Raw genomic sequence first — 25120 nt, forward strand, 5'->3', positions numbered from 1 at the left:
ACTCTCTCACATCGAAAATCTATTGAATCTGGAGGTGGTTTTGCTCAGTACACATACTATAGCTTCTTGGGGAAAAACACACACATTCATTTACATTTGCACAAATAAAAGAGCGTTATTACATCATTATGATTACATTTCTATCGCATGGTCAAGAGTGCATTAATGGAATGTGAGTGCAGTAATTTCTTCTGTTTTGAACCAAACCTAACCAATGCAAACTATCTGAGCAACATATTCAGTTTCGCATCAGAATATTAAATGTTTTGTGGGTAACTGTATTCAAATGATTTTATATATTCATTATAGTAGTTGATATAGTGGCATTATACTGGGCTGCAGGAGAATACAGTGGATAAACACAGGATGTACGATGAAAAATGAAGGAGGTAATAAAGTGAATTAGCGAATAGATAATAATAATTAAATTTAGGCTACGATCCCCTGTCATTTCTTCAGTACCTCTCATCTCCTCGGTACTCTGGGTTGGCGTTTTTTCTGGTTTTGTGGGCAGACGGCAGAAGGTGTGTTGCTGAAATGGCAGCGGGAGAATCGATGGCAACAGCAATACTCGTGCGCCCTTCCACAATCCCTTTTTTATTTATTTTTTCAATAAAAAGGAAGCAGCCAATTCCGGAGCTGGCGGCACATTCATTACGTTTGGATATTGTGACGAATAAAGATGTTGGGGGGAGAAGGGAAAGAAAAAAAAAAAAAAAAACAATCTTGTATTTGTGGTTAGAGAGCAAGCGGAGGGAGACGGACCTTGTACAGTACTTGTGGAATGCCGGAGTGGCTTGCGGAGAGAAGCTGGGGGCGGGGAGGGGGTGGGGGGGTGGGCGGGGGGGTGACAGGGTTGAAGGCACAGTCTGCGGCTCGGCGATAATGCAGGCCAGTGTTGTCGGCGTATCCAAGGTGATAACAGCGTAATGGAAATGGGTCTCATCGCTCTGTCGGCCATGGCTCTGCACTTAGTGTCCAAATTGGCCACGCGGGACTCGCCAACCGCTTCCCCCCCCCCCCCCCCCCCTTCATCCCGCACCTCCACCCTCACCTCTCGCCACTCCCCCCCGTCTGCCTCCGCTAAAAGAAGAGATAGGAGCGCTCCCCGGGTCGCCCGGGCGCGGGTCGTTCGCGCGCAGCCGAGCGACCCCGCTTTACGAGCGCTTTCTCGCGGCGGCGAGGCGGGGCCGGCCAGCCCGAACGAACGCCGACGCGGGCGGCGCCCCGCCGCACAATACAGCTTCAAGGACGGTTAAATCCCCGAGGGTTCATCCGGTAAACCGTTAACGTCAAACTCCGCCGGAGCCGCCCATCACCGCGACCGTGACTTCCTGATTTATACGCCCGGAGAATTCAAAAAGGTTATTCAGTTTGCGATTCTGATACGAGCGCGACGTTGTTCAGCGACTCGGGTGAATACCTAACGCCGGTTTGGGGGGGGGGGGGGTTTTGTGAGGTAATTTGTCGTCCCCGTTTACCACCGCGGCGTTCGTGGGCGTCGTTTCTGAAGCTGTCACTTGAAGCGCCCGTCAGCCGGCCGCGGCCTCCGTTCACCGGCGGGACCGGCGAGGTTTTGACAAGCGCACGCCGCCGCAGCCGCTGAAGTGGCTCCACAGGGGTACGTTACATCCCATCAAAGCAAACAGAGCGGTCTTCCCGCCCGTTTTTCTCCCTTGTTTCCTGACGTGCGAGGCCGCCGAAACTTTCGACTCGAGGTCCCCTCGCGTCAGGCGGAGGACGTCCGACCGCGACGCGCGCCGCGCCTGCCATTTAAAAGGCGGCGGCGGGTTTTGATTGAGCGCGGAGCCCGGAGGAAGTTGAGAAAGCAATTAGCCGAAGTAGCGAGTGTTTATAAGACAGCCCTGCGGGTGCGAGACAAGCGGACGCAGCGTGAGATGGAAACCGCGCTGCTCTGCCGTTCGTCTGAGCGGAGACGCTCGCCGCGCCTTCGCTCTTCCCGAGTTACCGCGTCCGCGCGCTACCTCACGAGCGGAATGACGCTGGAGGTCACAGCGCAAGGCCCTGGTGTCCACGTCAACTTCATGCTACACTGCAAGCAATTGTGTAGCAAAGGCTTAGCGTCATTGACAGAGCCATTTAACGAACATTAAACCATATGATATGGAAGTAGATAGTTAGCCAGCAGCTCAGCAGTTACTGATGATTGGGAACGGGAGCCAAGATCTAATAAAAGACATGGTTTCCGATGTCAGTTTGGCCAGTGTTCAATGCAGCACATTGTTTTGTTGAGCTTTACAAGGCTGATGTTTTAACGAGTTAATGGACAGCAGCATTATTGGCCCCACTAGAATGTGCATCCATTATGCATCCAAATCCCACTTAGATATTCATATTGTACTTAGACGACAATATCACCTGATGCCAATGGAACTAATTTCTAAAATCAAAAAGTAAAAAAAATTCTTGAAGTGGTTCTGTGACCAAAACTGACCTGACTGACTTAAAAAGGCAACCTAAGTAATTGCAGTATGTCTTTATAATTGCCAGGTCAGCTTTTTTAGATAGCATTTCCAATACAAAATGTTTTAATGTCAAGGTCAGAAAACCATGTTTGCGGTATATCAATCTTTTGTTTTCATGTGTGCATTTGCATACGCGTGTCATTGTGTCAGAGTGACAATGCACATGCGTGCGTGTGAATCCCATAATGTCAGTGTGCCTGCATGCATGTGCATCCATGTGCCTGTGCCTTTTGTCTGTGCCAGTACACACGTGTGCCTGTGTGTGTGTGTGTGCGCCCACAAAGACTATTCTCAAGGCCTAAGGCTTCATAAGAAACCGCACAGCAGAGTTTAGAAATAAGCTCTCTTCAATGGAGGGATTTATCAGCCCTCTCATTGGCTGGGGGGAGCTGTGGTCGACTCAGGCACTGTGGTATCTGCTACCTGGTTAATACCACGCGACATGTTTTCTTATATCCACAGCCTATGCTTTCGGCCTTCAATAAAAGAGAATTAAAAGTATCCTCCACTCCCCGTCGTGCACAGCTGACTCTTTCATTACTGGGCACTGTTTCACAAAGGTATAAGCAATATTATAAAGCAATATTTTTCAAACAAATAAATGGTAAATGGACTGCATTTATATAGCGCTTTTATCCAAAGCGCTTTACAATTGATGCCTCTCATTCGCCAGAGCAGTTGGGGGTTAGGGGTTAGGTGTCTTGCTCAAGGACACTTCGACATGCCCAGGGCGGGGTTTGAACCGACAACCCTCCGACTGCCAGACAATCGGTCTTACCTCCTGAGCTATGTCGCCCCTAATAATGTAACCTATGTTGTTTTTTTTATTTTGTTGCTTCTATAACTTCTTAATCATGCAGATATTACCATTGTGAAACCCTCTTGCAGGTGATATCAAATTTACGTGACTACATAGAAACATTATAGTGCTCAATAATAATAGTTTTTTTATTATCATTATTATTACATTTTCAGCAACCTGTCCAGGCTGTGTTCTTGCCTCTTGCTCAATGCACACTGGGATAGGCTCCAGTACCCCCTGAGAGGCAATGTCGCCTCACAGCAAGAAGGTCCTGGGTTCAAATCCCGGCTGGGCCTTTCTGTGTGGAGTTTGCATGTTCTCCCCATGTCTGCGTGGGTTTCCTCTGGGTACTCTGGTTTCCTCCCACAGTCCAAAGACATGCAGGTAGGCTAACTGGAGTCTCTAAATTGCCCATGTGTATGAGTGTGTGAGTGACTGGTGAGTAAATGGTGTGTGTGCCCTGCGATCGATTGGCGACCTGTCCAGGGTGTATTCCCGCCTCTCACCCGATCCAGGCTGGGATAGGCTCCAGCACCCCCTGCGACCCTGCTCAGGATAAGCGGGAATAGATAATGGATGGATGGATGGATGGTAGCTAAATAATTCCCTCACGACTAAATCGGTGGCGCTCATAAAGATAATCAGCGGAGAGCCTTAAAGAATCTTGTGGGTCTGTAAAAGCACGTTTCCTTCTAAATGCTCTTCTTGCAATGATGGCTTGTTTAATCGACAAGAACCTCTTAAAAACTGCGTGTTCATTTCTGCTGTTGGTGTGAGTGCGATTTCACTGTGTGGCCTATAGGCTATGTTCATGTTATACAGCTAGCTGAAGCTCAAACCTGCCATTTTGCTGGTTTGGGTTTAAAAACGCTGTTGCCCCGATAACAAGACTGGCTAAATTGTGAACTCTCTGTGTGAAATGAAAAATCACGGTTTCATCCCCAAAAGGTCAATGAACTAATCGAGTTAGCTCAGTTAGCCACTTACGTGAAACAGGGCCCTGGGCACAATTACTCATCTTTCCTTCTCAGACCAACGGCCTGGATGGCCTAGACCTCCCTAACCCTGCCTTTCATAATTTGCCTCAATAGTGTCATTTCTTGTGTCAGGAGCTACTTCACGAATCAGCAAATAATCTCTTTATTACCCATTGTTCTTTTCAAATTTCACCTCAAACTACCTTTGCATTGCTCCCCTTTCACGTACCTCAAGTCCCCTGACAAGCTACAAAGAGCTTACTTGAAGAAAAAAGAAAAGTGGGAATGGACTTGGGTTTCTGTTAATGATGTAATCCTCTGAAGTATTCCGTGGGACCTGAGACAACCTGAAGCAGCTGTTAGCCAATGTGGCATGTGAGATCAGATTACGGGCGCGTCGACGGCATCTGATTATGCACGCGCGGATTTGATTTGACGCGCATAATATCTGCGAAGCGCTGTCTGCTGCCGTGCCCCATAGCCACGGAGCTAGCTGACAGCCTCATCAACTCCAGGTGTACCGGGCAAGAGATACGGCGTTAATTATGAGCCTCTGGGCTGAGAGAGGCAGTTCACGTCTGGTGTTTTTTTTTTTTTCTCCCTCCCGGAGTCACTGGGGTGCAGCCCACAGACCGGGGGCCGGGCCAGAGATCCTGACCTCGAGCCGGCAGTTTAAATGACGGCACATGGCTGTCTGAACTGAATGCTAATGCGCTACCCAGAGCCCTGGCCCTGGGTCTGGTCTCCTGGAAGAGGGACGGGGGGAAAAGAGCCGCCACAGAAAAGTTTTTTCAAGTTCGGGAAGAAGCCGAAAGAAAGGTGGGTGGGGGGGGGGGGGGGCGTGGCTTGTTGCTCTTGATTGGCAGCGGAAGGCCGCTCGTGGGTCCATCCTTGGATGCGGACCGCACCTCGTACATGCTAACGCGCCGTTTAGCATCTCAGGGCTCCGTCGATGCGGCTCTGCCTCTCTGTGAGCTGTTGAAGCTCTGTGCCGACTGGAAGGCCCCGGCTGAGATCGCGTTTCACCTCGCCTGGCCGTCCGCCCCTTCATTTATCTCCATAATCGCAATCTCGCGCCGTCCAAATTGATGCGACCGCCGCGGCAAATTGGTAAATCAAGTGCCACCGGCAGAACCCTTTTCTCCTGAAACAGACTGTACAGCTTGATTCCGACGCTGACAGCGTCACGATTATGTCTTATTTTCCGCTTCGTAACCGTTTTGGCGATAGAGCTGCAGTTTTTTTTATTATTACCATGACAACATCTGGACTGTTTGACGGTTGTAAAAGCCTGAAAGTAGGAAATGAGAGGTTTATATTCGGTTTTTTTTTTAACAGCGCGACCTACTGTGAAAGCCAGACGCAGTGCGCGTGAGGGGCCTTGGAGCAGAGGCTGTTTTTGTGTGCTGGACCCACGCAAGTCATTCATACAGCATTACTAGAGGAGGCCGACAGCCCTTCCTGTGCACTACGTCAAAAGCCCTGTTGCTCCAGGAATACAGCACATGCATCAAGGTTATTTCCAGAGAGAGAATGAGAGTGTAAGAGAGATAGAGAGAGAGAGTGAGAGTGAGAGAGACTGAGAGAGAGAGAGTGAGAGAGAAAGAGAGAGAGTGAGAGACAGAGCGAGAAAGAGGGAGAGAGTGAGAGAGAGAAAGAAAGAGAGAGAGACAGAGTGAGAGAGAGAGACAGAGAGAGAGAGAGACAGAGAGAGGGAGGGAGATAGAGAGAGAAACAATGAGAGAGAGAGAGACAGATAGAGAGAGGGAGACAGAGAGAGAAACAATGAGAGAGAGAGGCAATATATATTTTTAAATATGTCATGCCAATAAAGCATTTGAATTTGAAATTTGAAAAATTTGAGAGAGAGAGAGAGAGACAGACAGACAGAGAGATGTATGGCGTCTCCATCCCACTCAGCAGATTAGTTCACACCCTGGCCCGGGCCGCACGGCACCGAGACGCAGGGCCTGCGCTCCAGAGGGCGACGGCAGGATGCGGTGACACAGCTCCCTGACAGAACTGGGCCACCGGCCCCTACACACACACACACACACACACACACCCCTGCATATTCACTAAGGGACGCAGGCGAACCACGCGCGTCTCAGATTTTCCTCAGGAAAAAAGGTAATCTCTTTCTCACCCCAAATGAATAAGCGAACACCAGCTCGCCGGCGTGTGCCCCGATTCACGACTGCTGAGCCAATGGAGAGGCAGCTCGGCTACTGTACTTTACACATGCAGAGTAGCCTTCGCACCCAGATGTGCTGATGGTGTGGAAACAGACGCGCTCCCATGCATATTGAGCTACCGTGGCCTGTGCAAGGTCGTGCATTCATTTGTCGGTCCTGCGAAGAGACTTCTCAAAGCTGTTTCTCTTACTGGCACAGGTACGTCATAAAAACATCCCAAGTGGGAGGAGCTATACGAACCACATACGGAAGCTAGTACGTCATCGGCCGATCAGTGTTAATGTTGCTCCGCTATAGTTTATGAGAGTCCAAAAGCAAGCTGGTACGTCATCGGCCATTCACTGTTTACACAGTAAAATGCTCAGTGACAATTTAGCTCCACTATAGTTTATGAGAGTCCAAAAGCAATCGAATGTACTTTATCAGAGTAAAGTGTTCTCTGTCAGAGTTTATATAACCCTGAATATTTCACTGTTTAGGAGCATTTTTGTTCTGTTTTTTTGAGGGGGTGGGGGGGGGGGGGGGAGTTGCCATGGAGAATTAAAAATCTGTTCACTGGTACTTACAGGTCAGCACAGATCACTCCACCCACTGAGTGAAACCTTATTCTCCCATCACTGGTCATTCCTGTCTGTCAGTGCTTTACTGTGGACACACACACACACACACACACACACACTGGTCTGGCTGTATTAAGCCAGGTCAGCTCATCCTGTCTGCTCACCTGAGAAGGTTATCAAAAATCAATCCTGCTGACCTTTGCTTTCGCTGATAATGTGGGAAGCGATTCATCCATTTTCATTGCATTCACGCGATGACCACTGGCTTTGAAGGGGCCAGTGCCCTCCCTCCTGAGACGCGGATTTCATTCCAGGCGACGCGCGGCGTGCGCTTCCCCTACAGTGAGGAAACAAACCCTCTCCGTGAAATTACCCAGTGCGCATTGTGGCGGCGGCGTCCCTACCTCATAGCTTTCAGTCTGAATGTCAGGGAATTCCTGACCTGAAGACTGGGGAGGAGGGGGGGGGGGGGGGGGGGGGGGAACTCAGTTGGTGTAATAACGGCGTGTGACAGACAGACCGTGTTATTGAGGAACACTGCCGCTGCGTCTGATCCACACAGGGAGAGCGTACGGAACTGGCGGCGTGCTCTAACCGAGCCCGAACTGTCTCACACCTGACTGCCAGGGTGAAACCGCCACTGCGAGCTATCGTCCTCGGACTGTCACCGCCGACACATCCCGGCGCCGAAGAAGGAAACCGTTACCCGACGGACGGCAATATCAAAGCCCCGGGCCGGAGGCCGGCTATCGCAATTATGATAATCAGATTAACTGGTCCTCTAGAGATTAAACTCCAGTAGACTCTAAACCAGTTATTTCCATATCCAGCCCCAGTTCCAGGAGAAGAAGTCCTTAGCATATCAGACTTCCATCATTTCAATCTCGTAGTAGTGTAGTGTCATTAATGTAAATTTGCCTCTTGGTGGAGGATTTTAATATTTGTAACTTTTTTGTTTTGTGTTGGGAGGATGAGCGATGGAACATGATAGCTGGTACACCATGCTAACAAAACTATGTTGCGCTATCTGTGTGTTGTCTGTATAAAGATTTAAGCTAACATACTCCAAGGGTCATTCTGAATTCGGTACAGCATATGGGACAATACAAAACATACAAGTTGAGTCTATTATTCATTACGCACTCACTCCACATTTATCAGTGGAGCAGCTGTCAGAGAACCAGGCTTGTAACCACATTTGTACAGCCAGCACAAAGCGGTTCAGGTTGGAATCGCAAGATGGACATGGCTGTCCACAGTGTAAATACAAAACATAAAATGTAAATGATGATGTATAAATACGCCTACATAAGGTCTTGCACATAACAGTACTGCGGCTTGTTTGTCTGATGAATAGGACGTATGCATTCAGCTCTGTACGGTCTGTATTCTGACTGTGGAGAATAGCTGAGGCACGTTTTTTTTTAACACACAGCGATTTCTCTGCTATTTTGTTCACGTGAGGTTGGCTTCTTCCCCTTTTGTCAATTGTCAAGCAAGGCAAAGGCCTGTGCCTGACTTCCATTGTGGCGCAGTCAAACCGAAGCCCATGCTGTACGCAGATTAAGACCATTGACATTTCCCATAAGGTGTAACACAAAGGCTGCTGGAACAAAGGCTGAGCCGCACTCCGAAAGACGCCGCCGCCGCTACCCGAGGCTAGCAGAAAGGATAGCCGTTTCTCCAAGCCCCGGCTGTCGGCTGGCAGTATGGATTTCCCCCCTGATTTATATGGCTTCTGCTATTCGAATGAGAAGCGTCACGCGCGGAGCGGCGTCTTTCTCACCGGGCGCAGATCAAGAGGGGTTTAAACCGAGAGGAAATCCGCCCGGCCGCCGCGCGCCCTTAGTGCGTCTGACAAGGCGTAAAATACCCCGAAGGCGCTCCCGCGGATCTCGTCAGCGAGCTGTCGGCCATTTTAAAACCCAATTTTAAAACCGCCGGGTTGCCGTAGCCGCGCCGCCGCGCCCCCCTCGTGCCGTTTTCCCCCGCGTCTGGCGGAAAAAGGCGTAATCGCGACGGCGAGTCCGAGCCGCCTGGCAACGTGCGTTCGATTAACGCCAGACGCTGAGCACCGCTCCCCGGGCTCGATTCCCGGCCCTCACACGTTAAGCGTAAAAAAAGGCCCTCTCGGCACAGGTGTGCGTTCAGGTCAGAACGACCTGCGCTGTGGGGGGGGGGCCTGTTGGGCTTCACCATGGAAACCTTCAAGGTTCTAAACCTCCAGTTCATTGTCCTTCCAAGTGGATTATGTGTCCCCACAGCTGAAACTCAACAGTACACAGTGACAGAAAGTGAGCGTGATGCATTACGAAGAAGACGAGACAGCGTCCTCCTACTGGCCGGTCTATAACAAACAGTGATTTATGGACGGCGATGGATGCGCTTTGCTTGTAAAGCTTCTGCTTTTTTTGGAGTTCCTGGGCCTGGGCCAACTGATCATTTTTTTATGTGGGGTATTTTTAGCTATCTTTTCTTTCCAGTTGACGACGGACAAAAGGGAAGAACCGCAGCTGTCACGGTGCGTCGGGAGCGTTCCAAGAACACCGCAGCGCAAGTCGCCGGCTTGGCAAGACGGCACGAGTTAGAATTAGTTCAGCTTCTCATCGCAGTTCCGCAGAATAAAAGTTAGCGTGAACGGCCGACTCTTCCATCGGTTTTCTGAAAATAATCTATAAAGAAGAGTGAGAGCCGGCGTCTTATTAATTCTTCGTTTTGTCATCGAGGGAGCGCGCACCAGGCCTTGCTCTCGGGCGGCGCACGGTGAAGAGCCCGCCCACGCGTCCGCCCTCGTAAGAAAGCGCCAGGAGCGGGACCGCCGAGCCGCCGCCGCCGCGTTCAAGGGTACGCTCCCAGAGGAGCCGCCGCCGGACTTAGGCGGCCTTTCCGCGCGCGGCGGGGGAGACGAAAGGAGATAAACCCCCGCGGACCGCCGCGTAGCCTCACCACCCACCCTCCCCCCCCCAATCCGCCTCCTCTAAATCCAGTAAAAAAGAGCTTTGAGGGAAGGCGGTACATAACGGTCGAAACCTGTGCATGCGCTCCCGGTTTGCTATCGTCCCTATCTTAGGAGGCACAATCCAGGGTTTTAGATGCTCTAAGCCCCTGTATGCACAACCGTACACTTCCAACCTCTCCACAGAGTCAGTTATACTATACTAAGATATATAGTTTCCGCGCCGCAATCATCCCTCTATTCACGCGACACAAAGGGAGCCGGAGCCGGATTCTGCCCCCGTCCCCGCCTCTCCTTCTCACGGTGGAGACGGCGGCGATAAGACACGCGGCGGCCCCGCGGTAAAGCCGTCAGCGCCATTAAAGCAAGACAAACGAACCCCCCTCAGAGCCGCCGGCTCCCACACGCGCGCGGGCCTCTAATTACCCCCGCCCCCCCCCCTTCCAGGGTCTCCGCTCGCGCGGGCGGAGTCGTGGGGTCGGACCCGCCCAGGTTTCCCGGCCGGCTCGCGGTCGCTCGCGGTTCGGCGACGGCACAGACGCTTCTCGGTCGTTCCTTTCGTCGTTCTCCTCCGGTTCTTCGCCGTCTCGCCGATTCCATCCGTCGTCGGCAGGCAGGAGCTGAAGACTGCAGATGAGGCCCTTGCTGGCTAAAGACCGTGGCGTGCTGCGGGGGCCGTCGGCTTTTCCAATGGCGATAATCGGCGTCGTTACCGCCGTTTCACCCCTTCGAGCTTTGTTCAACGGCGGAGCCCTTTAATCGCGGCCCTTTGTTGTTATGCAAAGTGGAGCAGTCCTCTTTTCAGTCAGCCAGTCCTCTCCCGCCACTCTCACTCCTACAGGCAGCACGCAACCAGACAAGAGGTTTTTTCGCCGGAAATAAAAGGCAATTTGCAGATAATGAAACGTATAGCACTCCGGTGACCGCCCCCCCCCCCCCCCCCCCCCACCCACAACCTTTAATTTCATTTGCGTTTCCGCGCAACAAAGCTCCCAACATAAGCACTTGCTTTCACGGGCATTTAAAGAATGATTAAGGGAACCCTGAATAATGTATAGGGGGAACCTCACCGTCTCTCAACCGCTGCTCTTCCGCTGAGCATCAATAAATCACGGCCCCGCGTTATCACTCTTACCGAAGTTTAAGTAGGCGATAAGTAGCGCGTCGCGACGACGATGATGAATTTGGTGGCCGGCTCTTTTTGCGGAGGCCCGGGGGGGGGGGGGGGGGGGGGATGCGGAGAGGGAGCGCTCGGGGCGAGCGGGGCCTGACTCGCCGCTCAGGTTATTGATCCGCGCTTCCTGCTGGCGAAGCTCCGCGCTCGGATTGAAGGAGCCCCGGCCTCGGTTTGAAAGGTTTCGGCCACGGTCACGGAGTGCTTCGCCTCCCCCTTAACCGCGCTAACTGCACTCCCGACAAGATAAGAGCAAAGCATCGCTCCAGAGCAGTGGTCTCCAACCCTGGTCCTGGAGAGCTACAGGGTCTGCTGGTTTTCATAGTGACTCTGCACTTCATGAATCAATTAGAGCAGTTGATTACACAGTTAACTCAGCTCACCTGGTGTCTTGGGTCTCAATTGGGTGCTGATTTTAAGGTGAAAACAAAAGCCAGCAGACCCTGTAGCTCTCCAGGACCAGGGTTGGAGACCACTGCTCCAGAGCAATGGGGCCAGTGTTCATATGCTCTCGTGAAAATTATGGAATTCAATAAAAATGATTCAGGCTGATTCTAGCTTGTAAGTCAGCCACGTGCAAGCAGACGGCTCTAGCTCGGGTGCCAGGTGTCGGCCAATTCGTTGCGTCTCCATTTCCTTGTGAGAACAGGCAGCCAACCGTCGTCAGGAAAGGCGGGCCTGCCATTGGAAGCAGGTACTCCGCGTTAGCTCTGGAAATCGAGTGAGGTGGCGAAGCAGCCCCAGCCGAAGCGGCGCGGGTCCGAACGAGCGCTGCCGGTTCCGAGGACCTGACGGACGGCCCGGCGATACGGCCGCGGCGTCGGTTCCGCCGGCCCGCTCCGTTTATCGGGCTTCTCTGGCGCAGGGGCCGCCGATTACACCCGGGCCCCCCGGTTATTGCGGCAGTTTGTCTGCCGCCGGGTCCCGCGGGATCCCCGAAAACCTGCCGAGACACGCCCGGCTGTTTGCCGAGCGCGAGAGACGGCCCAATCGTTTCCCCTCCCGCTCCACTGGAAGCCTGACGTGATTAATATTGTCGCGGAAGCTATTGATGAAAGTCTATTTTTACACCGAGACAAAAAGCCGGGCTTCGCTTTCACAAACAAATAAATAAATAAATAGAGGAATTCATTTTTTTGTTTGGATCAAAGAGCACATGAAGACTTTTTCATTTAAATATTTAACAGCAACCGGTTTTTTTTTCTCAGCGTATGAAATTTTCTTTGTCATTTATGCAGATGTATTTATGTCGTCAGTGCCACATCCAAAAAGTGAGATGCAATTCAAATTCCTCGCCTCCCTTTTTAGTTCAGTCTTTTTCTGAGGCAGCCGTGGAAAGCCACATCATTCTTTATGTGGCAAATCTGCTTCATCAGTTGAACGAGCCGTATTTATCTTCAGAGACTCTAATTAGGGAACGGCGGCTATAGTCGTTCTAGAACGCTGTCGCTGTTGGCATGGCTATCAGAAGAAGAAAACCACACCTGCTGTGACGCCCCTCACTGACTGACGCTCTACTTTTTCTTGGACGCTTCAAATTGGTCCGAAATCCAAACACCGGGGATGCTACTCAGATGAAAGGAAACCAAAATTGATGCAGTTGTTATAAAACAAAGGCCAGCATTCTGAAATGGACTCTAAATCAATTTGAAATATGATCCTACAAAGCAATTAGTCACTGGCCCTTCACCTGCATTCGGCTAATGGGCGAAGAATGGGACAGATACGGGGGTATTCAGTTTCGTTTTCAGCAGCTATTGTGCTTCAGTCTTATGTAATAGATTGTATCAAGAGTTGTCATTTTCACAAAGTTAATCTATCGTAACATCGGCAGTATATGACATTAATTAATTGTTCCGTTAGAATCACAAAGATGCAAGTACAGAACAGAGTACAGAGTTCCACAGTGTTTAAATTGAACAGCTGTCCAATCAACAATAATAAAATAAGAAAAAATAAAACAATGATGCAAAATATGATGTGTGGATATGTAGAAAGAAAAATGTTTCATGTCTTTAAGATATATTTGCTTTCTACACAATATGAAGTTTGGAAGCAAACATCAATTGCTGAGAACTGAACCTGAGCAGAGCTCAACTAAAAAAAAATATATAATCCGTTGGGCTTCAGTTCACTGCAATATACAGTGGAAGGTTTTCCGTTGCCTTCTCTTTCTGCGTGAACGGAGCTCATACCGGCGTCACGTGACCGTGACATGTCAGAGCGCAGGACCGAGCGCACGGGATTCGCATGCTATTCTGAAGGGTCCTCGGGGACTGCGGGTCGTGCAAGCCGCTCGCGTAAACGCTAGCTTTTATCCTCCCTCCTTCGCTGCGCGCCAGCTGTCCTCGGGCCCCGTCGAGCAGAAGCGTCGCCGTGTCCGTCAAAGTCCCTCTGCCGGGCGGGGGGGGGGGGGGGTCTGGGGGGGTCCCGGATGCCGGTATTTGCCGGATGCCGGATGCCGGTCCTGGATGCCGGTATTTAAGAGCCACGGCGTTCGCAGGGACTTCGTCCGCAGTTGCCGCTAGGGCTGCCCTGCATCTTGCTCTGGATAGCGGTAATTTCCCCAATGCACTCTTGACCTCCGCCGGAGCAGAGCCGTCTGCCCTAGCGGGCTGTATTCAGCAGGCAGGGATTCCCCTTTCCCTCGTCGCGGCCGTGGGCGGTGGGATGGGCGGGGCCGCGGACGCCGGCCGGGCCTCCGGGTGTTGCCGCTTGCCCTCGGTGTCCGGCGCGCCTGGTTAGCTGTTCAGCAGTCCGCGCCTACAGTGCGCGCCGAGCCTACCGGGGAGGCGAGTCGAACCGCCACGCCGCTTAAACCAAAGCGTGTAATCGCGCCCGAAGGGGGAAGCAGCCTTTTATAGCACCGCTGCGGTTACACTTCCAGAGCGGCGGGCCTGCAAACATGACGGAAGCGATTGCGTGGGTTCAAGTCAGACCCAAGCGGCCGTGCTGGGTTTTCTGGTGGAGTGCCCGGGGACTGGAGGCGCCAACCGGGGTTCATGAATATGCAGATCAGGGCCTGTGCTGGGCAGGTAGCGGCAGCTAAACCGGGTGACGCTAATATAAAAGCCCAGCGTGGTCAGAAATCTCATTTCTCATTGTTCAGCGATGATGTAGCGAGTTCTCCCAATCTTCCCCAAGCACTTCAATAAACATTATACGCTAAACAGAATGCAGCCGGTATACAAGTCAAGACTTTTCTCGTTTCCTTTTGTAACCTTGTTCAGCATGCAGCCAAGTATAAAGTTTCATGGTATTTTTGCGCAGGTGGGAGAACGGTTTGTAGTGTTTAAGCTGTCCAACTGGCGCGTTGCCTCAGGTACAGGCTGTTTCCTGCTAAAGCTCTGCTGTCTTAATCACGGAGACTGTGACTATATCTAAAGAAAGATCCGACTCAAATCCACACACCGGCGGGCCTTTTGAGTGAGAAACAGTAGGGATGATGAATCTTTGTAGCTGTAAGACAGGGAACAACTTTGTTGTGTTTTCTGAATCACCATAGTTTAGCATGAGACAAGGCCTCATTTAACCGGTAAATAGCAAGAGAACACAGACATGGGATGTACAAAGTTTTCTTCTTAAACCAGAACAAATACTTTTATCCACATTTCGAAAAGCATTCCTGCACTTTTCCATTCCGGAACACGGGGCCTCACACTGTATTTGTATGGATATTCTCTATTGTCGTGTTCTTAAATTCTTTGACACTTTGCAAAAGTATAAAAATTAAGGTTTTTTTTTTTCTTTTTTGAAGCAGTTCTTTTTTTGTGCTGACAAAAATTTTGTCACGCTTTTCCGGCTGTTCATTGATCTGGGAGAACACAGACAAGCGCGCATTTGCCACTTCCTGTCACGGCACACTGAGCGAGTTGGACACGCATAGACACGAGGCGAAGGAAGACACTTCCTGTGTAGCTAAACGTGCGGACTTACAGGCGCCCGTACAACTAGCATGGGTCGCTGGTGTACGGTGAGGCACTGCCATCTCAGCTGAGTGAAACCCCCCTATCCTGGGTGAGCCCAAAGTCCATTTGGGCGTTGCCCTGCGGGGCTGCTGGTCGGCACCGCCACTGTCCAGATTCCGTACCAAACCACAAAATGGCACCTTAGAAGGATGACCCGCCCAGAAGCCCCCTCGTGGCCATAAATTAAGGTGACGCTTTTTGAATAAGACCCAAGAAAGGGATCTCCAAAAGGTGACCTTGAACTGACTGTTAAGTCACCCACAGGCCATGAGCATGAGAGTGTGTGTGTGTGTTAAAGCTATAGGGAGTTCAGTTTTTCACACTAGCGAGGTGTAGGCTGTTGCAATATGACCAGCGCATAGAGACAAGAACACAGTGATTCGCCAAACTGGTGCAAAACAAGAACGTCCTTGTGTAAGAACATCCTTCTCGCAAAAACGGATGCCGAAAGAACAGAGCGTCTATTTTAAGATGCCAGAGGAGAGCTCGGGGGGTTGGAGGGGAAGGTGGAGAGAGGCAGGGGTACGTGCTGTGGAATATCTGGCGCTTGGGTTAAGGCCGTGTTAAACCCCGTTGAGAGGCACTTCATAGACGAACGCGGACCTCCTCATTATGAGACACGCTCCTCTCTGACAGGGCCCGGTCGGAGGTATGAAACACGCACTCCGAAATCTCATGAAAGTCGGGTTCCCCGGGGGGTCGGGGGGGGTCGGATGAGACCCCTCGGAGAGACGGCCCGGGGAAGGAGCGAGGACCTCTCATTACGAGGCGCGGTTTCTCTCTGCGAGGGCCTGGTCAGCGGTATAAATTAGCATTTTACAGGTGACAGCCGGCATATGTAAATGATTAATTATGAGGAACGCATCGGGGCCGCGCGCTTGTTAAGGAGACGAGGGTGTCCGTCAGCCCGAAACGACGCCGATGTCATCCGCGCGCGTTATGTCGCCTCGCCGCGCGCGGGGGAAAAAAAACGAGCGCGTCGGCAATTAAGCGCCAGCTAATGAGATTCCTCCAGGTGATGTTTCAGAACAAAGTGCTGCGGAGACTGCTGCTCTGGGACGCGGGCTAGCCGCCGGAACTCATTAAATCCTAACAAGATATCCTTCATCGTGGGTTTTGATAATGATTGGCAGTAAGGAAAATCTATTACCGAATCAACGGCAGCACTTAAGACGGAGGTCCTTCGCGCGGCGTGCTTCCCCGGGGCGAAGGCGCCGCGGCGCTGAGCCGCGAAGCGTAAAGAACGCGAACGTGAGGTATGAGCGATGTCGTCGTTCAGTTGACCCGTTGCCAACGCAGCAGTCGATCGGGTCGGATCAAGCTCCCTGCATTCCGCCGCGCCCGTTCGAGGACGGGCTCTCGTTTGGGATGCTTTGGATTTACTGGAGAGAAAATTATTTGTCAGACATTAAATTAGTTGGAAAGGACGCTGCGTAATTTATCGCGAGCAAATACGCTGGAACGTGCGCATCGGACGGTTATCATTATGATTCATTGTGCTGCTTGTCATGTACAACAGCTAGTAGAGGGGGCAAATCAATTAATATTTTAGTGTAATGGCTGAGGGTACTATAATAAAATATTAATTTAGATGATAGAGTAGGAAAGGATGGATATCGGTGCGGCATTAAAAACCACTGTGTGGCTGCTTGAAAAATAATACGCTCAAATGAAGACAGAGAAGGAAATGGACTCTGCAATAAGCTACAAATTATTCAGTAACTGTATGAAAATTGGATAAGGGCCTTTCAACCTCTCATCAGCAATATTTTCAAATTATCTGAAAGCTTTCAATGCACTGAAGAACCACTGAATTTAGCTGATTTGTTAGCTTCCTTTAAAAGCTCCTGTGATAAAAGAGGATGAACTGAACTGTTCTCCATATTTCACTCCGAGCATAAATGACATTTGGATCGTTAAATTGGCAATTAAATTTGATATGTGTCCAAGTTACCGTGCGGCGGCAAGGTACTTTAATGGACAGTTAATGGAATGATTGTTTTATTACTGAGCATACTTTTTTTTTGGGAGGAGGAGGGGTGGGGAGGGTGGCCATTGATATAGGTGACATTCAGAACCAAAATGGCAGAAGGGGAAGCCCCAAAGTGCGCAAATGGAGTGCAAATGAGGTTTTAACAGCGTGTGTCATTCTCAGAGCCGTGCCACACGCTGGCTCAGAAATTGCGAAAGATCGGGCCGGGAAAAAGCTCCCGTCCGTCACCGGGAGAGATTACCTCAGCGGCAGCGCGAGGCTCCTCCCCACCGCTCTTCATCCGCAGTTCAAGAGTTCAGGAGGGCTTCGCCTCCGACGGGAACTCCAGCCGCCCCCTCGCGTCCGCAGAGGCCGCTGAACACCACGCGGTGACGCCGGACGTGACGCGGTGACGCTGGACGCGGTGAAGCCGAACGCGACGCGGTGACGCTGGACGGGACGCAGTGAGGGGCGCCGTGGGGAGAGGCTCGGGCGCCCCCCCCCCCAGGCCCGGGGACAGACGCGGAGCCGAGGCGACAGGCTCTCCCGCTCCGCCGCCTTCTCCAGGCTCCCGCAGGAGATAAGAACGCATTAACCTTGAAGAACCCCGCCGTCGCGGAAAAAATCCGGTCCATCCGAAACGGGGCGAACCGCAGTTGGTTAAGTATGTTTACCACCCAGCCTTATTGTTTGACAGTAGAGTGCGCTGCTCCGCTAATGGCTGCTTAATTACTCTAATTACACCTCTGATTACTTACAAAACGAGAACCAGTGGGAGACGACTGAAGTTTAAGGTCTGTGAAAATGTGGCTCTGAAACAACGTTCCATTCGCTGGGTCTCAGATTTTTCAGTGTGAAAATATTTAGACTCGTTGAATATTTCAAAAAAAGAGACGGGGAATGTCTACAGGCAGCAGTTAGAAATCAGCTACATTGCCATCGTTGGTGCAAACCAGGACCGTGCAGCCCATGGGGAGCTCTCTGCAGTATGCCTTGACTTTTACCACTGTCTGCGTTATATGACACAACCTATTATTAAAGTCAAGGACCACTGTGCCATTATTGTAACAATGTAATTATGTGGATAAGAGCCTTTCAAAAGCCTTTTGTAAGACAGGCTAATTTATCATTATATATCCTATTACATACTAACCAAATCTTGTCATAAATTGGCCTTTCCTACCAGGAAATTTTTTTATATAAATGGGGCTATTACAGCAAAGCATTTAACCTTTATTACAAACACTCATGTTGTCCATCTGTCAGGTGAAGTATCGGGCCTCCGGTACAGCATACGGTGGTCAGCTAAAAGGGGAAGTTCAGCACTGGTGCCGTGCGGATTAAAATCTAAATGAGCGCTGCGTAGCTTTCGCCGTTCAAGCTGCAGCAACAAACGTCATACCGAGGCACATCCTGTCACGCTTTATGTGATGTGGACTGACAGGGGAAGTGCCTTTCAGACGCACGTTTCTCAGAGCGGAGGATCTCCGGTAAACAGGGTCGGCTGTAAAGAAGCACGGCTGAGAGATCCGGTGGGCACCGGGCCCCTGGGTGTGGAGCTGTTAAACGCGGGGCGTTTCCTGGCGACGGGGGGCAAACCACCAGATGGAAAAACATCTGCCGAGCCGCTTGCTCCTCCGCATCAGGGCTGCGGGAAAGCACGTCGATCTCCGGTCACAGGGGAGGGGCTAAAAGGGTTTATTCTACCCCCCCCCCCCAACACCCCCCCTACAATAGCGCACACAGCTTCACGTGTGACCACTTATTAGTCCTTCGGGTCAGAGCGCAATTCAGCCTTTGGAGAGCTATAGCCTTTAATGCTCTATCACTTCCACACTCTGCTCTTGTTTTAAAGGACCATCGAAAGCATTTGCTCAAAGAAGTGAATCAACTCTTTGGGAAGTTATTTCGTGTGTCCACCAAAACAAATATGAGCATGCATACAGTGACTGCGGCTGTCGTTTCAATCAGCATTAAATCTTATCTTAAACCGTGATGTTTTAGTACATACTACTGTACTATTATTTTTAAATAGATTCAGAGACAAAGCAAAATCAGACACCTTTAATTTGCTATCCCTGATTTCCTTTTTTGCAACTTGTGATTTGCAAATGCCTGATAAGACATTTCATTTCAAGTGGTACATTTTAGACTCCAGTACTTCAATGATAGAACAATGCATTGTTCTATTTATTCATGCACTGTATTGACAACAGTACCATACCAAACCACAAAATAAATTCAAACAATGTTAATAATATGCCTCATTTGGGAAAGTCTGTCAAAAAACTATTCACAATGATAAATATAACTCAAATGATAATCAGAGTAGAATAGGATAGAATTAATGCATTTGCAGAATCAAACACATTTTATAAAGCAGCAGGCCACCAAAAAAAAATCAATGGCTGTCTGCGCTGTGCATTCTTTTTGTTCAGAGAATTTGCCATTTTTAAATACAAAAATAGCATGTGCTTTCTTTGTTAGGAGCCTGACTATCTTTGAAAACTATTGGTTTATCTAAAAAATAGTTGGTATACCTTCTCTTTGTTAACAGAACTGGAGGCTTGGTTCCTTTTGACACTGAAAGATGGATACTGCTTCAGTGGAGCCAATGTGGCTCTGCGCAATCGAGGGTGCATCTGTAAACGTACGGCCAGTCCGCGGGGATTAGGCTTCTCAGCGTTTCCACATACCGCCTCTGTTCTCTCTGTGGCGCTCTTGCTAAAGCCTCAATTTCTCCTTCCGGTAGACGCTTCGAAGCCAAACGCTGCTCTTCCTCTCCACCAGAAACCCAAGGATAATTCTGCATTCGGGATGCGATTCACAGAGGCCGCGGAAGCGCCAAGCGAATGTACACAAATTGCACCCGAATCAGCTCAGAGTCAATTTCTCTACGGAGCCAGATGGGACGTTTCAAAAAAAAAAATCAGAACCAATAAAACTCGCTGTCGATACGCGAAAGCTCTTACTCTCCGAGAGAGCTTGGCTTCGAGTGAATGGCTGGGACGTTTTCGCCTGTTTCCGGTCTGCCGGGGGCACGGGGAGGACGCACGCCAGCCGTCTCAAAGGCGAGGAACGGGCGAGCGGCACCGGCGGTGATTTCTCTGCGGGCCTCCGCTCTCAAGTGAAACCGAGCCTTCAATCACATCTATTTGGAGAAAATGAAATACCGTGAAAACCCCACCCCCCCTAATGGGATTTGGCGCGGGTTTAGCCTTATGTACAGAGTGAACCGTTCCGCGGATATACGCGGACTGTCAACGCCGTTTATCGCAAATCTCTTCTTTCTTTTTTTTCGCGGGAAAGGCCCTCAAAAAGCCACTTTGGCGGAGCGATTCCGTGTCTGAGCCGGATGAAGACTTGCGATAAGAGCTATCTCACACAAAAGGGAGGCGGGAGGGGCGCTCTCTGCCTTAGTGCCCCGTAACGCGCGTCGGTAAATACCGTCCGCTGGGTCCGACTCCCGCAACTCTTCCCTGGCCCGCCTTGTGAAAGCGCCGGAAATAGAAGCGATTGCGTCGGGCCGTTCCTCGCGGGGTCGTCTTTCCCCCGCGGGCCGAAGGCGAGGCCGAAACGGCGGACACCGGGCCGCTCCTTCCAGCCGATTGGATCGGTCGGGTCGCCTGATTGTTTTTTTTTTTTTCCCAAGCACCCTCTGACAGAGGAACTAGCGGTGGCAGATGGAGCGAGAATCGAGCTAATTAAAACAGGGCTTCTTCTGCCAGTTGGCAGGCGGCCAGGAACGGAGCCAGAAAACAACACTTTTAAATAATGGAACGAGCTCATTTTAATGAAAGATTCGGGTCTTCTCGTCCTTTACTTCGCTCATTAAGCGAAATAAAGAAGGGCTCCGGACTGCGCGTCTCTCCGTTTTCCACGCGTTCCGCGTGGCGTTTCGTACGTTTAAAGCTTCCTTTTCCTGTTTGAAGACGGCGCCTCGGAAGAGAAACGGGAACCGCCGTCGCCGCCGGCCCGGGCGTTTTTGATTTTGCTGCCGCTGGGGAATAAAATCGAGTCGAAAACGCGCGGGCTCGAACGATTTAGGGGCGAAAGGCTCCCTTTTGACCCGCGCGACTTCACTGAGTTACGCGTTTCCTGGGCCGGCAGCCCCACGCCCGCTAACATTCTCTTCCAGCGAGCCGGGTGTTTGAGCACTTTCTCTCACTGCAGCGTGCATTAGGTGAACTCCATTACTCCCGTAGTCTCTGCACTCGTATATACGGTACGGTGCAGAGGTCTAATGCAGGTTCTAACACGGGGAAGCTTAAACTGAGCGTTTAGGCGAGTGCAGCTTTCCGCGCAGCTCGCTTCCTTCGCCCGTGTCACAGGTGATTAAACTTTAAAGCGCCTGGTGTAATTATCACCCTCGCTATCATAAGAACCGCCTTCCAGAAGCACAGGGTTTCCCAGGCACCCGGCAAAGCTGCTCCGCAGAAGAGCAGGATGCGGTCGTGAGGGGAAATTATTTCCGATTCCCATCGTCGCGCAGCGCAAATTGTGAAAATGGAGACGAAATTCAGTGAGCAATCTAAAGAATTTATGTTTCTGCGGATGTTCTTGAGAAAAGTGCTCAGTGATGCCCTTAACCACGGGTCAGATGTCTTGCAATTGCAGCACACTTTCCTGATAATCTGCCCGTTGAAGCAAAAACAGCTCTTGGCAAACAGAAGTAATATAATGTGATCCAGCTGCGGTATGAGGCTATCTGGAAATATTGTATCATTGACCCGTAGCATCAAGTACAAGGAGCCTTACGGCAAAAACAATTAAAAAGCATTTTTGTTTTTCTGTTTAAACCTGTTTAAATCATAAAGCTCCTACATTATAGTACATACATTTTTAATTTTCTAAAATGGCTGCTGAGCAAGTGACTACAAACTGACATGGAAACATGCACCAGCAGTATCTGTCACACATTGCCCCTGTCCCCACGTCAGTGAAGGAGCGCACACTCACTCATACGCACTCTTTCACAGACACACACACACACACACACACATTGGCTGCAGGGGCCAGTCTGCGGCTTTTTTCCGTTTGAATAAAACTGTCTGGGCCGGTTGACTTCCAGCTCACCTGTCGCAGAATCTGAATACGCCTTAATAACATGTCTCCGGTGGTTCCCCTTCAATATCCACCTTTAATTGTGGCTACGGAAGCCAGCCCTTCTCATCCCACTAAGAGCTGCTCCTCGCAATAAATTAAACTGTCACTCACGCCAGATAGCTAATATTTCTCCATTTCCCCCGGCCCCTGATTAATGGCCCGGCTTGCGTTTATCAACATGCCATTTGTGGAATAGAATTAATTAGGCTCATCACCGCGGTTCGGCGGGACCGCGTGCCGGTCCCGCTTTCTTCGGTACGCACTCATTTCAAAAAGGAGATCTGCATGGTAATTGCCCTTGTTACCGCAGCGAGGGAAACATCAGCCCTCGTCTACTGTTTCTAAGTACACAGTTATGACACATTGGGTATTGCGCGGTGAAATTAAGGACAGGATATGAAGGGGAGAAAGTAAAGCAATCCAAATAATCATTGTACAGTCAAAGAGAGATCTTAGAAGGGCCAGGCATTTATATACAAATCTGGGATCCATAAAAACATTTTTGTGGTGCATCATTGTCAATTTTTGCCAAATTTGTTTTCCCAATCCTTCGTGACTACTGCAAGAAGTTAAACGGGTTTTATATCTGCAGCAGTTCAGTGTGCAAAGCAAAGAGAAGAGAGCAAAGTGTAAATGGTGCTTTTATCATTCGTGTTACATGCGTATTCCTGCAAGCCACATGCCTGATGCAGGAAATGACACACTGTCTGGAATGGTTGTGAAATACCACCAGTGAGCCTCCTTTAATCTTAGTTTTATCTCATTTAAATTGTTCTAGGTTTTAGAATTATTCAGTCCTTTAAAAACATCATTTTATCAATACTTTATGAAAAAAATCTAATAGTAATATTGCACTGCAGCAATAAATTCGGATCTGATTGATTGTCTAGGAATTTTGAAACAGGTAGACGAGTTTTTTATTATTACATATAGGCTATCACATGGTTTTTTTTTAATAAGAAATGCCACTTTTTTTTTTTTTTTGATTGACAAATGAGCTAAACAAATACCGCTCACAGTACAGGTGTACAGAACACAGGTACTGCATTCCCACACTTCTCTCGTATGGCGTATCACTGCCGCCTGATTAATCAGGATTCCCTGAAAGGGGGATTTAAGTCAAATGTGTTCCCTCGTAATCTTCCTGTCGGGTCTCTCCGCCGCCGCCTGGTGAAGTAGACCTCATGAGAATTCTGAGAGCGACACAAAACAACAAAGCAGCAAATCCCCACGGAGAAAGAAAAGGAGAGGCAGAGGGGATGAGGACCGGCTTTCATGCAGTCTCATTCCTCTGATACCAGAACAAAGGGCTCAAACCTCACCCCGTATGAATTAATACAACTGATCCTCCTCAATATCACAGGCCACTCATTACAGTGCAAGTGAGAATTTATTGTACATCGTTACAAGTTCTGGTTAGCTTTTGGCTAACAAGAACTCATATATGGTTTTGCCAAAATAACTGCAATAAGTAAATAAAACTAGCTCTCCATTCCATTTGACTATCGCTGCCTAATCATTTTATTGGAAAGGGGGATGCCTCTTCATTGGCTCATCCAACGACACTGATCACGTTAATTCCAGTAAGAACCAATGATGCGAGTCTGCTCGTTTATATTCCAGGCCACGCCACTCCAAATCCAAAGGCAGTCTGGGAACGGCAAGGCGAATCGCTCAGCCCGTGACAGGGCAAAGTGGAGAACTTCTCCCAACAAGTCAGAGCCCCAAGGGTGAAGAATAAGCTCATGAAATTCAGAATGCGGAGGATCGCACATTTGTCACTGCTGAAAAGGTTAACGCTTAATGAAAAATGGACCCTACGCAATCCTGAAGGCTTATTGTTATTTTAAATGTATACATAAAGGTCACGCTGGGCGTGCGAGAGAGAGAGGGAGAGGGCCGCTGACCCAGCGGCGGACGCGCCGCAGACACTTAAATGATGGAGCGAAGCATCCTGTAGGAAATTAATGTGAGGCGGCTGCGATGATGAATTCCAGAGGCCGCCTCCTCGGCATTCCCGGGCTTTAATCCAGCGCCGGGCGGAATACGAATGTGGCACATTACCGCGTGATGAACACAGCTTCATTTCCGCCCGTGCACGCGGAGATCTTTCAGAAAAAGAGTTTCAAAAAAAAAAAAGAAAAAAAAAAACCTTTCTGGCATCCGCGCGTTGGAGAACCAGGAGCAACACGAACCGCAAAACCCGAGAGAGTCTGTGGCCTGGATTCAAACAACATCTGTCCATAACTTGGACTTTCAAATAAACAAGTGCTTGGGTTTTTTTTGTTTTTTACTGCCCTACCAAAGCGATTTGGTGAAATAATTTTTCTGAGCTCATAAAACTGCGAAGAAGAAAACATTAATCATTTTAATTCGGGAGCCAAATTTAAGGACGCATTAAAAACTCCATTGAGTAAAGAACTGTGTGAATTTACAGCCAAATGCACAGTCTTTGTTTTAAGGGAAATATTTACAGTATAGTACCAGCTGGCACTGCCCTCAAAACAGTGTCCTGATCAGGTGTCTTTGGCACAGAGGTGGAGGAGTACCAGAGACTTCCTCCAATCGCGGCGTGTGCTTACGTGAATAGGCAATGTGCCAGCCAGAGAAGGAATGAGCGTGAAGCAGCATTAAAATAAGAGTACAGTTGGGTGGAAAGAGCGGCCAACTTATCCAACATGATTTATTTTCATTATGGAGCTGCAGTAAGATGGTATCAGTGGTACTGATAACAGGGTTCTAGGACATTAAGGGGCTTGTTTATGAAAGCTGCATTAATGTTTCCGCAGCGATAGGAGCTCGCTTGCTCTTAGAGCTTTATGTTTTTCCGGATCGTAGACGTTGGTTAGCAGGCCTCTTTTAGCACTACAGTAGCCTTCGCTACCGTCAGAAACGCATCATTTATGCATATGGAAGTCATTAAG

At 49.8% G+C, this 25120-nt stretch overlaps 1 protein-coding gene across 1 annotated transcript in view; it reads left to right on the forward strand.

Moving 5' to 3' along the window:
- Window positions 1–25120, forward strand: part of LOC118227749 (carbohydrate sulfotransferase 8-like) — a 166099-nt gene that overhangs the window by 59446 nt on the left and 81533 nt on the right. The gene's annotated exons all lie outside the window — the stretch shown is intronic.

Source organism: Anguilla anguilla, chromosome 5, assembly GCF_013347855.1.
Source record: "Anguilla anguilla isolate fAngAng1 chromosome 5, fAngAng1.pri, whole genome shotgun sequence".
Taxonomy (NCBI): Eukaryota; Metazoa; Chordata; class Actinopteri; order Anguilliformes; family Anguillidae; genus Anguilla; species Anguilla anguilla.